At 47.4% G+C, this 14,109-nt stretch overlaps 1 pseudogene; it reads left to right on the forward strand.

The window, feature by feature from the left end:
- The first annotated feature begins 248 nt into the window (after positions 1-248).
- On the forward strand, positions 249-1,085 carry LOC121836678 (annotated as a pseudogene).
- The last annotated feature ends 13,024 nt before the right edge of the window (positions 1,086-14,109 follow it).

Below are 14,109 nucleotides of genomic sequence, written 5' to 3' on the forward strand. Positions count from 1 at the left end.
AAGCGCTGGAGCCGCCCACTCCAGCGCTGGGGGCGGGAGACCTCAGAGAAATAATTCACTTCATGACGGCGATGTTTTCCACGTTTTCTGAACTGAACGCATTGGCGTGAGGGGTGGTGAATTCTGCGCGTACGCCTGTGCCCCTACCTCGGTTGAGCGTGCCGACGCCGAACCATTCGGGATGATCCGACGGAACAACGGTAAAAAAAAACTTCCTGAAGGATTTAGACGCGTATATGGTCGCGCTAGGCGCGTCGAATGAAACGACCCTGATAAATATTGTCCCGATACCGTTTACGAGCGACGCCGCGTGATGAATACTGATACAAAGGCCGTTCCAGTAGATGGCGGATTTGCGGACACGACTATGATATGCGGATTAAAAACGAGCTGGCCAACCGTACTCAACATCTAGAAGAGAGCCTTGTAGACTATATCCGCGCTCTACAAGAGCTCTACGCGATGGCTTAGCATACAGCGTCGGGCACGGAGAGAGTTGCCAAGGCGGTCCTACAGTGTCACCCAAAATTTAAAGCTTGCCTGCGCGGAAGTGCCTGCGCTGATCTGGAAGCACTTAACAGACAAGCGCGCACAGTTCAGGAAGGCTAGCACGCCGAGTTGCAATAATGTCACGAAAACAAACAGAAACTTGATTAGTAACAATCAAAATGTACGTTTAATTGGGCGAACTTGTTCCAGGGCACACAAAGTATCATATTTTGAGGGCGACGAATGGACCACTCAGTGAAGCAGCCATGCGAAAGTCATTTTGCGAGCACGTGCGTATCTATAGAAGTTCCCGATCTCAAACAAACAACAAGATTCTCGAGTCATCATTCAAGCCATGCAAACAAAACAAAAAGATAAAAAGAACAAGCGCTGTTGGAATCAAACTCCAGCCAGATGAACACGCTCCTGACTCAGCTATTCGCATGCGGCAATATCGCCTACCTCCGCGCGGAGATGAATCTCTCGAGCCGTGTTGCTCCTGGACTGGACGGGGGCGGCTGCTTGCGACTCATGTTCACCGTACGTGTCCATTGCAAAGCATAAGAGTGATTGAACTGCCATGCCCCGTGCCTTAGACCACTTCGCTCTTCAATAAATAGGCAGGGCAGCCAACCCGGGATCGTCCTGGGCGCATCCCCGTAGGGGAGGCAGCACAGCCAACCACCGCGGAGTCACGAGCCATTACGAGGGTCGCGGGAACCCCCCTGACGCTCAGCCGGGCGATGCATCATTTAGTCGTAACAGTGGAAGCTTAGCACAGAACGGTCTGGGGAGAGGTCAGGAGCTACAGATGTACCCAGCTTGGACGTATCAGGCGACAATGCACATACACAGTAGCTACCTTTTCTCCCTTTCGCCAATGGGTCTCAGGGAAACGAAGAAGGCCGGCGCCATTAATTGGGCTTATAGAGTCATGGTTGCCGGCCGCTGCCGAGACCTCTCATCAGGCCGCCTACTGGGCTAGGACTGCGCCCAGCGACGGGTTGGTGTTTGTTCCGTAGGCATGTCGGAGTCAGTGTTCGACATCTGAGAAGGTGCCGCACGTGCGCGTCGAAATCATGGTAACATTTATTGCGCACTAATTGGCACAGGCACGACGGGTTCCCTATTCGGCGACAGAGTCTACGAAGACTGGCACCGAAAAGCACTTCCCACGTGCGGGAAGAAACAACCGCGCTGCGTTTATGGCAAAGGCGCAAGGTGCCTTCATCTTGGCCTCGACGGCAGCCAAAGGAAGCGGACTTTTGTCTATCTGCCAGACATGCAAATTTCTGTGTTCTTGGGACAGGATTTTATCTGCCCTGAAAGAATTATCTTAGATTAAAAAACAAAAAAACAAACAAACAGAGGGTATTACTAAAATACGTTGACTCCTCTTATCGCCTTTGCCGTCCACCAAGTTTCGGGTTGGCTAAGGAACCCTCACTGCCCAGATCACGAGACGAGCATGAGTGGGCTGCGCGCGTCGGATCGAGAAGCGTTGAATCGATTGTTCGTTCCTGCAAAGTGCCAATAGAGTACCGGCGGAGACCAGCACACGCCTCGTACCGACACGCACTTGTGTTTACAGAAAGGCCGGGACTTACAAACGTTTTACAACATAGAAAGACACACAAATTGCTACGTCACGGTGTTGTAATCCCTGACAACGGGCTTTCACAGTTCTTTTGCAAAGTGCATTTCGCACCATCAAGAGTGGTGCGAAATGCACTTTGCACTATTAATGTGACCTCGTTCTGAGCATGAGCTCTAAACATCGACCTCAAGTATATCGTCCAGTGAATACCCTCTATAGCATTCCACGACTTTATGTATAAGTGCATTTGGACTGTGCCTAATTCATATTTACCACAATGTATTTTTGTAAATATATTTACAATATATTTTCAAAAATATATTTACAATATATTTTCAAAAATATATTTACAATATATTTTCAAAAATATATTTACAATATATTTTTGAAAATATCATATTTAATACAAAGCAAAGAACATTTTTATTGATCAAAAATATGTGAAATGCATTTTAAATGTACTAACATCGCATCAATGCCTTTTAAGTGTATTTGAGGTGTTCTGAAAGTACATTTTAGAAAACACTTTTTTTTGCGTATTTGGAGAAATACATTTTAATAATATACAAAGGACAAAAAAATGCATTTTAGTGTACATTTTAATGCATTTAAAGACAGAAAATACGTTTAAATGCATTTGAAGTACATTTTGATATATTTTGAACGTATTAGTTTTCACTAAGGGAATGCGCGCAAGCGGGCTCTACTAGATAAGGCTCTCCATGAGATGATAGACAAATAGGAAGCGCAGCCCTCCTAGAGCTCCTGGGCTTTCCCAGAAGTATTAGCGCCAAAAAAAAAAAAGAGTTATGACTGTAGCCCAGGCTGTGAAGGTGGTTGAAGAGCGAAGCTGTGTTAACACCTGCAACGGTTGCCCACTGCACTATAGACCCTTTTTTATGGGAAATGCCACCACGTGGGGCTCCAGTTTTTGACGTCCCAAAGAACTTCCGGTTTATACAAAACTAATTAACGAAGGCCATCTTAGCACCACCACTTGAAATATAGATGAAACGTTTAACCGCCAATTTTCCAGGTGAAGGCCAAAAATAACGAAGGAGTGCGAGATCTATTAAAATGTTTAGAGTATTCCTGTAAGCCAACGCGCCTCCTCCAAGATTTAATATTGTACAGAGGAACGCCCTCGTTACATAGCAAGCTTTGTTGTCCGTGCAGCATGTATGCTTTCTAGCACTAATGACATAACCAAGATCAAGAAGTTTGGAAAGACGGTGAGACCGGAAGTCGCTTGGAACGCAAGCGGCAGTTCATGTTTGTAAAAGCAAAAGAGTCTATACCAAATGATTGACGAAAGAAAATTAAATGCACTGTGCCAAAACATTTTTATATCTAGAAGACTTCGCGCGCTGCCGTTTCCGCGGCAGCTTATGCAACCGCAATCTTTACCGAAAGACTCCTGAGGGAGCGCTACGTGCTTCGCATAGTTCGCGCCCGCCTTATCATCTATCATGTGGTAGTGACACTTGCTTTTTTTTTTTTTTATTAAAACAAGTGTCAAAACTACATTATAGATGATAAAGCGCGCGCAATGGTTTTCTGTCGACGGACACGAAAACACCCGACAAACGAGTCATATACGACTTCGCTGTAAAACGACGCCACAGCTCGCCTCTGCTTTGACTACTGCCGAGTTATTGAGATAACACGAGGGGATTTGTATCCCCTTCTATCATTTCTGTCCATCATGTAGTCGCTTTGTAGGGTAAGGGTTTTAGGTGCCTTAAATTGTAGCAGAGGTTTTTGTGCAAATCCAGGTAGCTCCAGACGATGTCGAGCAGACGGCATTCACCTGTCACAGGGGTCTGTTTGTGTTCACACGCCTTCCGTTCGTATTGTCCGACTCACCATCAAGTTTACAACGCTTGATGGACATTGTACTTGGTGGCGCGAAGATCAACTTTCCCATGGCGTGCATAGAGGACGTCGGAATATTTTCCAAGTTGTTGGAGGAACACCTTACGCAGCTTGCGATCGTCTTAAGTAAGATGAGCAAGAATAGGCCAACGATTAACCAAAAGAAGGTGCAGCCCGAAGCCTCAAGGGTCATTCATTTAGGCTTTAGTGTAAATGAGGGTTCCTTGAGGCCGAATGAGAACAATTCGAGGACCATCCTTGATTTTCTACCGTCGCACGACTTGAACAACCTTTAAAGGTTCTTTGGGATGGTCTGTTAATATGCGCAGGATCCCCTGAACTAGCGCGGCTATTGAACCTACTGCTCCACAAAGGCTCGAGATGGGCCGTGGGGCTAGGAAAAGAAGTAGCTCTCTCTTCGCTCAAGAAGGCGATAGCAGCCACAGCTAACCTCTGCCAGCCAGAGCTTAACCGTCTTTCCGTCGTTCAGACAGACGCGAGCGAATACGGTGTCGGCGCTGTGTTTTGGCCAGGACATGACGGACTGCTACGCCCGGTGGCATTCGCGATTACCATTACACCATTACAGCGCCTGAGCGCAACTACAGCATGACGAAAAAAAATTGCACCATCTTCCCGAGGGCAACCATGGGGTGATGCGGCGCATCGTTCCATCACACTTCATCGGAAGAACGAAGTGAAGTGGAGTCAACAGCGGTGAACTGAACGCGCGCAGAACTTGGTTTGCTCTTTATGCTTATACAGCCTTGATGGAGATGCGCCTCAACGGGTAATCGGTATCTTAGCTGTAGATGAGAAATTTAGCCGGTGCAGTACAACCGCTAACCTGGAATTCTTAACGTGCTCACGCAGTAGTCATCACACGAACACGTGCCGGTACGAAACTCATCCAGATCGAAACGGGCGGGGGTGGCGGGGACTCGAACCCAGGAGGTTCCCAGCGCAAGATTTCGCTCCACGCTCCGAGCTGAGACGCGTTAGCCCATTCGGCCACTTCCTCCCCTTGAACGCGCGCAGCGCGCTACCGCTGCTTATATTCAAACTTGAAGGAGAAGAAACTAGAGGAGGAGAGTTGCGCCTGCACGCGCGGTGTGAGAAGAAGCGAACGCACGCGAAGTGCACGCAGCTGGTAGCTGCGTGCACTTCGCGCAGCTGTTGAAGAGAGAGAGAACGCACGCGCACCTGTTCGAGAGAGGGACACAGCTGGTAGCTGCGTGCACTTCGCGCAGCTGTTGGAGAGAAAGAGAACGCACGCGCAGCGAGGAGAGTTGCATATGCGTAGTGTGAGTGCGGAATACGACGCCGCGGGACATAGCCCGAGCAAGAGATGCTCCGCATCTAAAAGAGGGGATAGGCGTCATGTTCGCTCTGAAGAAGTTCGACCTGTTTTCAAACGGGATACCATTTCTCATTCAGACAGACCACGTCGCTCTAACCTAGACTCAGAAGTTAAAAGAGTTGTCGGGGAGATTGGTTCGGTGAGAGCCCATTGTGCAGTGAGACTCCTACGCAGTTGAATACCGAAAGCGCTTGACTAACAAGGTTGCGCACGCGCAGTAGGCCTGTAGCTCTCAAGTTTTAGCAGCGCCCCTGGCGATCAAAATCGAATTTTTCGGAGTCGCGTTTCTGTTGTATGTCGTTACGCTTTCTCACATTGATCGCAGGCACCGAGCCTTTGGTCAAGCTGCCAGGATTTTAAGGGTAGATATACAATTTCAAAGAAAATAAAGAGAAAATGACTTTTATCGTTTTACTTAAACACTGATGCGCGAGCTACATTTTGTGTTTTGCTTCTTAAAACTTTTTTTAGTCCTTCACGTACCCTGTCAGCGCGCGCGTATACGAATGCTGACACACGCTCGTAAATATCACCATGTAGAGTGCATGATCAAAAACTGCCGATCCGCTTTATACTTGATGCAAGCATTACATGGTCGTGTCTTACAACGCGCCATCGTCCCCTGATCGAGAGCAACAGGCCTATCTCAGGCGCCTCATGATAGTGGTTGGGAAAATGAGATGCAACCACGGAATTGCGAAACGAGTTTGCCGTACAGCTGCTCAGAAGCGAGACAGCTGGGAGGAAATAAAGCAACCGGGGCTCCTGGCACTGATAGGACGCTGCACCAAGGAGCAGCGGATAGTAGCTTGGGGTGTAGTGAAAAGAAAAGATGAACTCGTCGAGGCCCAGAAAGCAGGTGAGGTTTGTCAGCGGGTGTTGGGGAAAATTGCGAACATTGCGATTCACACCGGGAACGCTGACCGTCGAGTTAGCAAACATACCAATTCAGATCTGCTGGGCCAATCTGGTTTATTCCTCCACTACATCCCAAAGATCGATCAGGAGGAGAAGAGCGGCTCTCAGTTCAGTGTTGTGATTCCTAGGAGGCTGCGGAGGCGGCTTATCAGATACTTACAAATTCGGCTTCGGGTGGTAATGGCAGCGGCAGCAAGATTTCAAATTTTATGTCGTATCGCGATATGCCCGGGGATGAGGCAGGGCAGACGTCGATACTCCCGTAGTTGTTCATAGTGCCCGAAAGCGAAGTCAAATAGGGGAAAAGCCCCAGGGGGCTGATGCAGGTGGTGGGGAGTCACTACCCCTGGGAGATGGTCGCTTGCGACATCATCGGCCCACTACCAAGGAGTCGCCACGGGAACTAGTATCTCTTAGTGAGGACCGATCATTTATCAAAATGGGTGGAGTTATACCCGCCGAGGAAGCTGGTCTCGGGGCGAAAGTGTGAGAAGCCAGAAGCCTTCATGAGATTCGGCACACCCACATGCATCATTAGCGATAATGCTAGTTATTTTACTAGAAGAGTGTTCTTGACTCCTGCCTGGCGGAGAGCATAAAACAGAAGGGGACGAAACTACACTATCCTTAGGTTAGTATCACTGAGAACTTGAAATGTAACTTGAAGTGCATGCTGACTGCACTAACATAAAGGCACAGTTACTGCGACGTACACTTTGCCGATATGGGTTTTGCAATCCGGACAACGGTGCACAGATTGACTGTGTGGACACCGGCGCTTCTGAACTTGAGTAAGGAGCTACCGCGTCCGCTGGAGAACAGGTTACGAAATAATCAAGGCCCAATAGAGCACCCACTCCCTAAGTACGCGACGGAGGTCTAAGTTTGCCTGTTGAATACGTTGCACGATGCTGGAGAGAATCTCGATGCCGCAGGAATCGAACGAGTGCCCCAGAACGATAAGAGTCATCCTTACCTGGGATACAAGGTAGCGGACCTGGTTTTGAGAACTTATCTACTGAGCAGTGCAGCGGGAGGTTTCCCAGTATCACTGGCTCCGAAGAGGTTTCCCAGTATCACTGGCACGTCACACTCTAGTGACATTTCCTCTATACTTCACGCATCTCTGCGGGTCAGGGCCACGCGACCGACCCAATTTTTACATGTTTTATTGGTTGGCGTTATTTGGGTTCGTCGATCGTCAAGCTGATCTCTCCGCGAGCGGGAAGGCTCGGCCGCTGCGAAGGGTCGTTTGCGGATGTATTACGTGGCTTAGTAATTTTGTAATGATCCGCCGCAGACTGACGTCGCGAAGAGGCATGAACGCAGCGGTGGGGAGTGGGTTAACACCACAAAATACTCGACAAAATATTAAGTTAAGTTACTAAATACCTGCGTCATAAAATATTTAAAATACTATTCAAGTTACTTTCACTGTAAAGTATCTTGAGTAGAGTACAAATACTTAGAGACGTATTTCAGTTACTTTTGAACATACTTCCGCATCGCTTAATTTGTATCGACGTCATTGACAACAATAATTATGCAGCTACGCAAATCTGGGTTACCAGAATGGTTTATTAACACGCAACAACACAGAACGGAAAAAAAAGGTATCGTAGGGCTATTTTAGGCAGTTTGGCTATAAAGAGCGAAATATTGTCACGAATGATAAATGATGAGGCGCGAATAACTGAAGAAACTAAACGTTTAATGGGGCAAACTTGTTTCCAAGACAAAAGAGAGAAAGGCTAGCGTCGCAGGTGTCGATGTCGGCGAAACAGCCGGATCGACCACTGGGGCGAAACTGGCTCCGGACCGCCACTTGGAGCACTTTTTGTACCCGTGTGTGTTTCTGGAACATTCGGCGTAGAAAGGTCGGCGCGTAGAATATTCGTAACTCGATCAGACGACAAAACTCGAACTTATTAGAATCTCAAGTTGAAGAAATAAATAAAAGAGAAGTCCGCTTTCTGGTACCGAACCCGGGGACTCCGCGCGAGAGCTTCCGCGCGAGAGCCAAGCGCGGTAACCATTCGGCCACGCGCTCGCTGGGCAACGCACGTGGCAATATCCCTGATATATGTTACAAAACATTTCTCGGACAACAAGAAAGAGGTCGCTTTAGCTATTAGGGAGGAGATTAGACCGTGGCGCCCCAAGCGGTTAAATTTAGAACTAGATGGATGGGGACAACAAATACAATGGCTCAGCGCTCCGCTGACTTAACCGAACGCGGCGTCAGCGTTCGGCTGGAGTTCGTGTTTTCCGGTGAGGAGGAGGAGGGGCTACTTTGTTACTACTCCGGCCTGCGTGAACAATGCAGTATGCACCCTGCCCAGCTCAGCACAAAAGTCCAAGTGGGTCAAGTTCGTGTCCTCTGACGACTGCTTTCGGGGGAGACCCGGCACTTAACATCACTTTACTAATTGTTGGTATTATTTTCATTGCACTATGCCTCGCGTTCTATTAAAAAAGATGACACGAACATGCCCACAAGGCCTGTGGGCATGTGGCCTTGTGTTGGGTAAACACCAAGGTGTGGGGGCGACAAACGGGTCAGAGCGCTTCGTCAATAGTGACATCGCTGAATATCACATCCTGCGGCGCACCTTAAACGCATCGTTGAACTACAATCCATATTCCCTATACAGGAAGTTTACTATAAACGAACCTGGGACACAGATATGAGTGAATGGATAACAAAGAGAACCCACATAATAACCACGGCAATGGTCGCACCTTCTTCAAGTAGGTTGCGTTCAGGAAAGCACTCAACATGCGGGGACACTTTGTTGGCATTTTAACAGGTCACCCAGCTCCTAGTTCGTTTCCTGTACTGTTCTCTGCTTATCAATGTTCGCTTACAGACAGTCTTCGCGGGAGCAATAAGTGCCAAACTGACCACACAAAAAAAAGAAGAAAAAAAAAGAAAAACTTTGACGTGTTGCTTTAGAGGGGTCAAATATACACAAACCAAAACAAAAATGTCTACTTTTTGTGCATTTCCAATCCTCATTTTCCTCTATTTGTTATTTCTTGACACATAAGTCTGCATTGTTCTCGTAGGTCGGTTATCGGTCTGCTTACGCCTCCGGGTGGAATCTTTACTTTCGAAAAACCACACCTTTGGTTTGAGAATTTTTGGGGGGGAAACTTTATAGAAACAAAAGGCGCCTCTGGGAAGGCGAGGGGAGAACCTTCATTGTACGAACTTAGGGCTGAGATATGAGTCACAGTCGGCAAAAAAGCGAAATTTTCACGTCCTCAGTTAAAGTCACCGTAGCTAATCGGAGCTAGCAACAGGATTCGGTTGCTGGAAAGAATGTTCACGTTTGCCCGTGCCCAGGCCCACCCCACTTCATACCGAAAAACTCGGAAAATGGCGGAATGTCAAAAATGTATTTAAGATTATGAGTACAAGATACTCGGAATTGTGATTAAAATTGAGTATTAAATACTCTCTATCAAAGGTATTTGCAAGATACCAAGATACTCCAAAAAGTATTTAAGATACAGTATCTTGAGTATAGTATTTGAGAAAGTCACAAGTCTGGTTAACACGCGCCCAGTAATAGCCGACGAAGCGGGAATAAAAGAAACATTCACACGGCCCCACCGACAAAAATGTGTGACGCAGAGGAACGACGTCGCTGGAGAATCACGTGACCTCGCGGTTGATTTTGTGCAGAGAGCACCTACCCCTCGGACACCAGCGGTTCCAGCCGGACCAACACACAAAGTGGCCGATTCCTCCGACAGGAGACCAGCCAAAAGAGCCGTCAGGATGGTGAACCCGATTGGCAAGCGACTAACCAACAGGGTGGCCAACACGGTTGGCTGGGGCGGGGTATACAATCCTGCCTCAATCGCGTTGATGGAGGCAAGATGGCGGAGACGCAGAGTACCGGGAAGGCTTGGCGAACCAGGCGGACACACGGAATTCTACACCCGTGTCCGCCTCCGCACGAGACGGAGTACGCCTGTCTACGCCCGAGAAACCAGCCCGGCGCAAGCCTCATTGCTACACTGTTACTCTTCGGACAACCCAGGAGGTCCAGGGAGCCCTCCAACTCCGAACGACCCCAGCACAATCCAGCACCCAGTTCCCACAGCCCTTACAGACGCATGCACTGCCTCTAGAAGGTTTTATTCTACTTGGTATCTAGTTCCGTATTACAATGGATTGAAGTGATTTGTCAAATTTTCCCGGGTTCCGTCCGGTAAACATTACGGCATCTTTCTTGTATAGGGCTAGCTTTGTTGTCAAAGAGGGATCCGTCTTGGCCCCATCTTTACGGCTTTCGTAAACAGCTCGCGTGTTATTTTAATTGTTTTTGGGTGATTTCAGATAAGATCGACCAAAGGATGGCTAGTCGACATTTTCAAATCAACTGATGTTTTTATATGTTATTGTCTAGTGTCTGGTATGAACGAATCCAAACTTAGTTTTGACTAGAAAAAATACTTGGGGACAGGAAAAATCGTAAATCGTGGTGGACAGTTGCATTAACGCGCACTGATGGAGGGGGCCCGTTTGAGAGTGAATAACTAAAGCGATAACGTTAGGAGAACTCTAATAAGTTTTAGGCACAAACTATGGGTACAGCTTGCTTGTAATATAAAGTAATCATATTTATTTAAAATTTATTTATTTTTCTAAAAATTGACAAACATGCCTGCTCGAACGACAAATGGCAAATTTTGGAGGTCTGTATCTCATGAAATAATTTAATCATTATAATATAATTTGCAGATATTATTCTACTAATATATAGCTAATATTTAAAAAACTAACTAAGGTATCTGTGTGATACAATAGTTAGGATATATTTAGTCAAACATGGAAAAAAAATCAAACAAAGAAAAATTCCGATGCGAATAAAAAAAAACACCACCCTCGATTTTTTTTAAAGTTAGGTAACCTGTTATACTTTATATCGGCATTCATTTCCATTAAAAACATGTTGCATCATTTTATTGAGAAAGAAGATACAACTCCCCAAAGTAGGGTCCTTTTTCAAAGCCTACACTTAGCAGTGTTTTATACAAGAACTGACTCTGAGTTCCAGTTTCATGAAACCAACACACATCTTTTATATATTTTTATTCAGATGAGGCCAATGATAACTAAAGAAATCGTTCACACACTTAAATTAAGGAGAAACTACTGTGTACAAAGAGGTATCATATTACGGACTAGTGATCCGAGAAAAGATCATGCAGCCATCGGCCACTAGGAACTTTGTTTACTTTATTCTCCTGCGACACTATATGCTATTCCCTCTTCCGCTCTACCTTCATCTCTCTCTCTCTCTCTCTCTCTCATATATATCCCTGATATATATCCAGAACGAAAACATGTTCAAGCATTCCCTTTCTGCGTGGTAGTGTTCTGTGGCTAGCAAAAATCATTTCCTCGCTAAGCTCACGATTATGGCAAAATAGTTGCCGGAAACCGCAGACGAAACTCGTCGCTAGTTCTGGCAAAACGGCCGATACAATCTTTTTTTCGCATTTCCCCGCTCGCTGTCAAGGAAAAAGGGGTTCGCTGCAACCAGCAAAACATGGCCGCCGACGCCTGTTTACAGAGCAGTCATGCCTGTCGCCATCTCACTCGCTGGCGTCACGGGCGATAATATCAGGCACAAAGGGGCATACGAACCGGCAGCATTATCCCTAAATACTCGAGCCTCGCGTAAATACATAGAGTGTAAACGCTGTCGCCATGTTATCGTAGTAAGACCGCCCCCCCCCCCCTCCCCCAACGGGGGACTGCAGTACGCGACGGCGTACTAACACAACGGCGACGATATCGACATCGCGGGCTCCGAATTTTCCCATAGTTCTACTCCACGGGCATTTCTCGAAACGCTTGATATTGTGTACGCCCGCCTGGAAGGATTTCAGGCGCGTAGTTAAGATAAGGCGGTTCTCCGCGGCAAAAGAAAGCAATTTCACAAAAGCTTAAAAGCGGTGGCGACGCGTGTGCGGTGAACGCTTGTAGTTTTGGTGTAGACAGGGTGTGTGTGTTCTCGTTGTTGACACCAGCCGGCGATAAGGCACTGCAGGCGGTAGCTCAGTACAGCAAGGGCTAATCCGAGTGACCATCAACGTAACCCCACCGCCAACCCCTCGCGAACCGGTCGCCGACATGGCTCAGGCTGTGTCATGAACCACGTGGTAGAAGCTCGGGTGCTTTCATATCAGCGCGTGGAGGGACGACAGTGCGATTCCGGAAAGTCTTTTTCGAAGGCCGCTGACCACAATTTTTTGTCTGGAGACTTTCCCTCTTTCTTCCTTTGACGTGGATCAAGCTTTACCGACAGCCTCAGTTGTGACCTCTCTTTTCAAATGTACGTTTGCAGTGAGTGAGCTCCTCAGCCTCGGACTTGTCACTTGTGCACCCAGTAGTTCTTTCACTTGGCAATCATATGCCATCAGTTGGGGTTTAATTTCTATTATTTATGTATACGTTATGAAGACGTTGTGGAGCTCCGAACGTGTGTTTTGTGCAGATTTTTTTTGCAAACACAAAAAGACTATACCAAAGCAGCGGAATTTTCGAAGTGTTGGCGAGTTGGACCTAAACTCGTTGAAGCAAATTCTTCCGCCTGATTGTTCCACCAAAGTGAGTGCGACGGACTACCTGTGCTACCATTGCTTCATGCACATCACTAAGGAGATCTCGATGCGAAGCTCAGAGCAGTGACCTGACATATTTGTGCCAGCTGAAGAAGCAATTGAAGATCTAAATCGCAGCATACTACCTACAGATGTGTCGCCGCTGAGACAACCAAGCGTCGTAAGAAGTCGGGACAGGCCTGCCTATGTCAAGAGAAAGCAGACAGAACTGGAGCAGGTTGCTGTCAAGAATATACGCTCAAGGCTACGTATTGCGTACGACAGGGACGCACCATCGGGGTCGTCCGAACCAACATGCTCCACATGCACTGAGTGGGTGGACAACTTTCGGCAGGCCTTTGAAACCGCCACCTCTCTCCGGGAACGTTGTCAACTGCTTACACTCCTGCCGTCAACACTGACGAAGAATGAGGTTCAAAAGATGATTCCACAGGCCTCAATGTACCCCATCAGTAAATCCCGAAAACTCAAGGAAAAGCATGGCGTGTGGTATGAGCCGGATCCTTACACGAGGTGCAAGGTGAGCCCTGAGAACCTGTCTGCTGCCCTAGAGTACTTCACGAAAGACGAGCTACAATGTTCGCGCCAAAGTCCCAACCAGAAGGACGTCATCTTTGTCATGCTCAACGGAGAGTAAACGTTCGTGCCAAAGCGCTTCATGACACGCTCAATACGAGAGGCCTTCCGTATATACAAAGACAAGCATCCCGATTCCGGCGTTGGGCTAACGAAATTTTATTCGTTGCGCCCTAGATGGGTCCAATGTATTCCACACCAGGAAGTGTGCGTTTGTGTGCGCTGCGCCAATTATTATCTTTGTATTGCCGCTCTAGAGAACGTTACAGGCTCAACATTCATCACTGGTGAAATGAACTCGGCATTTCTGTGCGACCCAGCAACAGAACTGTGCCTTTAAGGAGACTGTGATCACTGCCCAAAAGGCGAGTTTCTTACACTCCAGGAACTTGATATCCCGGAGGATGAAGAGATTGTGCTTGCAACATGGGAGTCCGGCGACCTTGTGAAAAATACTTAGGAACCTGAGACTTTCCTAAAAGTCATCCAAGTGACGGTTGGAAGTTGGGTACTTCACAACCATATCCGGCAAACGCAAGGTAAAGCGATCTACGATGAAAAACAGTGCATGCAACGCGGGAGCATTGTCTTTCATTTTGACTTTGCTGAAAACTGGACCATCGTGCTTCCTGACGAAGTGCAAGCATAT

Source organism: Ixodes scapularis, unplaced genomic scaffold (genome assembly GCF_016920785.2).
Source record: "Ixodes scapularis isolate PalLabHiFi unplaced genomic scaffold, ASM1692078v2 PGA_scaffold2__306_contigs__length_199485367, whole genome shotgun sequence".
Classification (NCBI taxonomy): Eukaryota; Metazoa; Arthropoda; class Arachnida; order Ixodida; family Ixodidae; genus Ixodes; species Ixodes scapularis.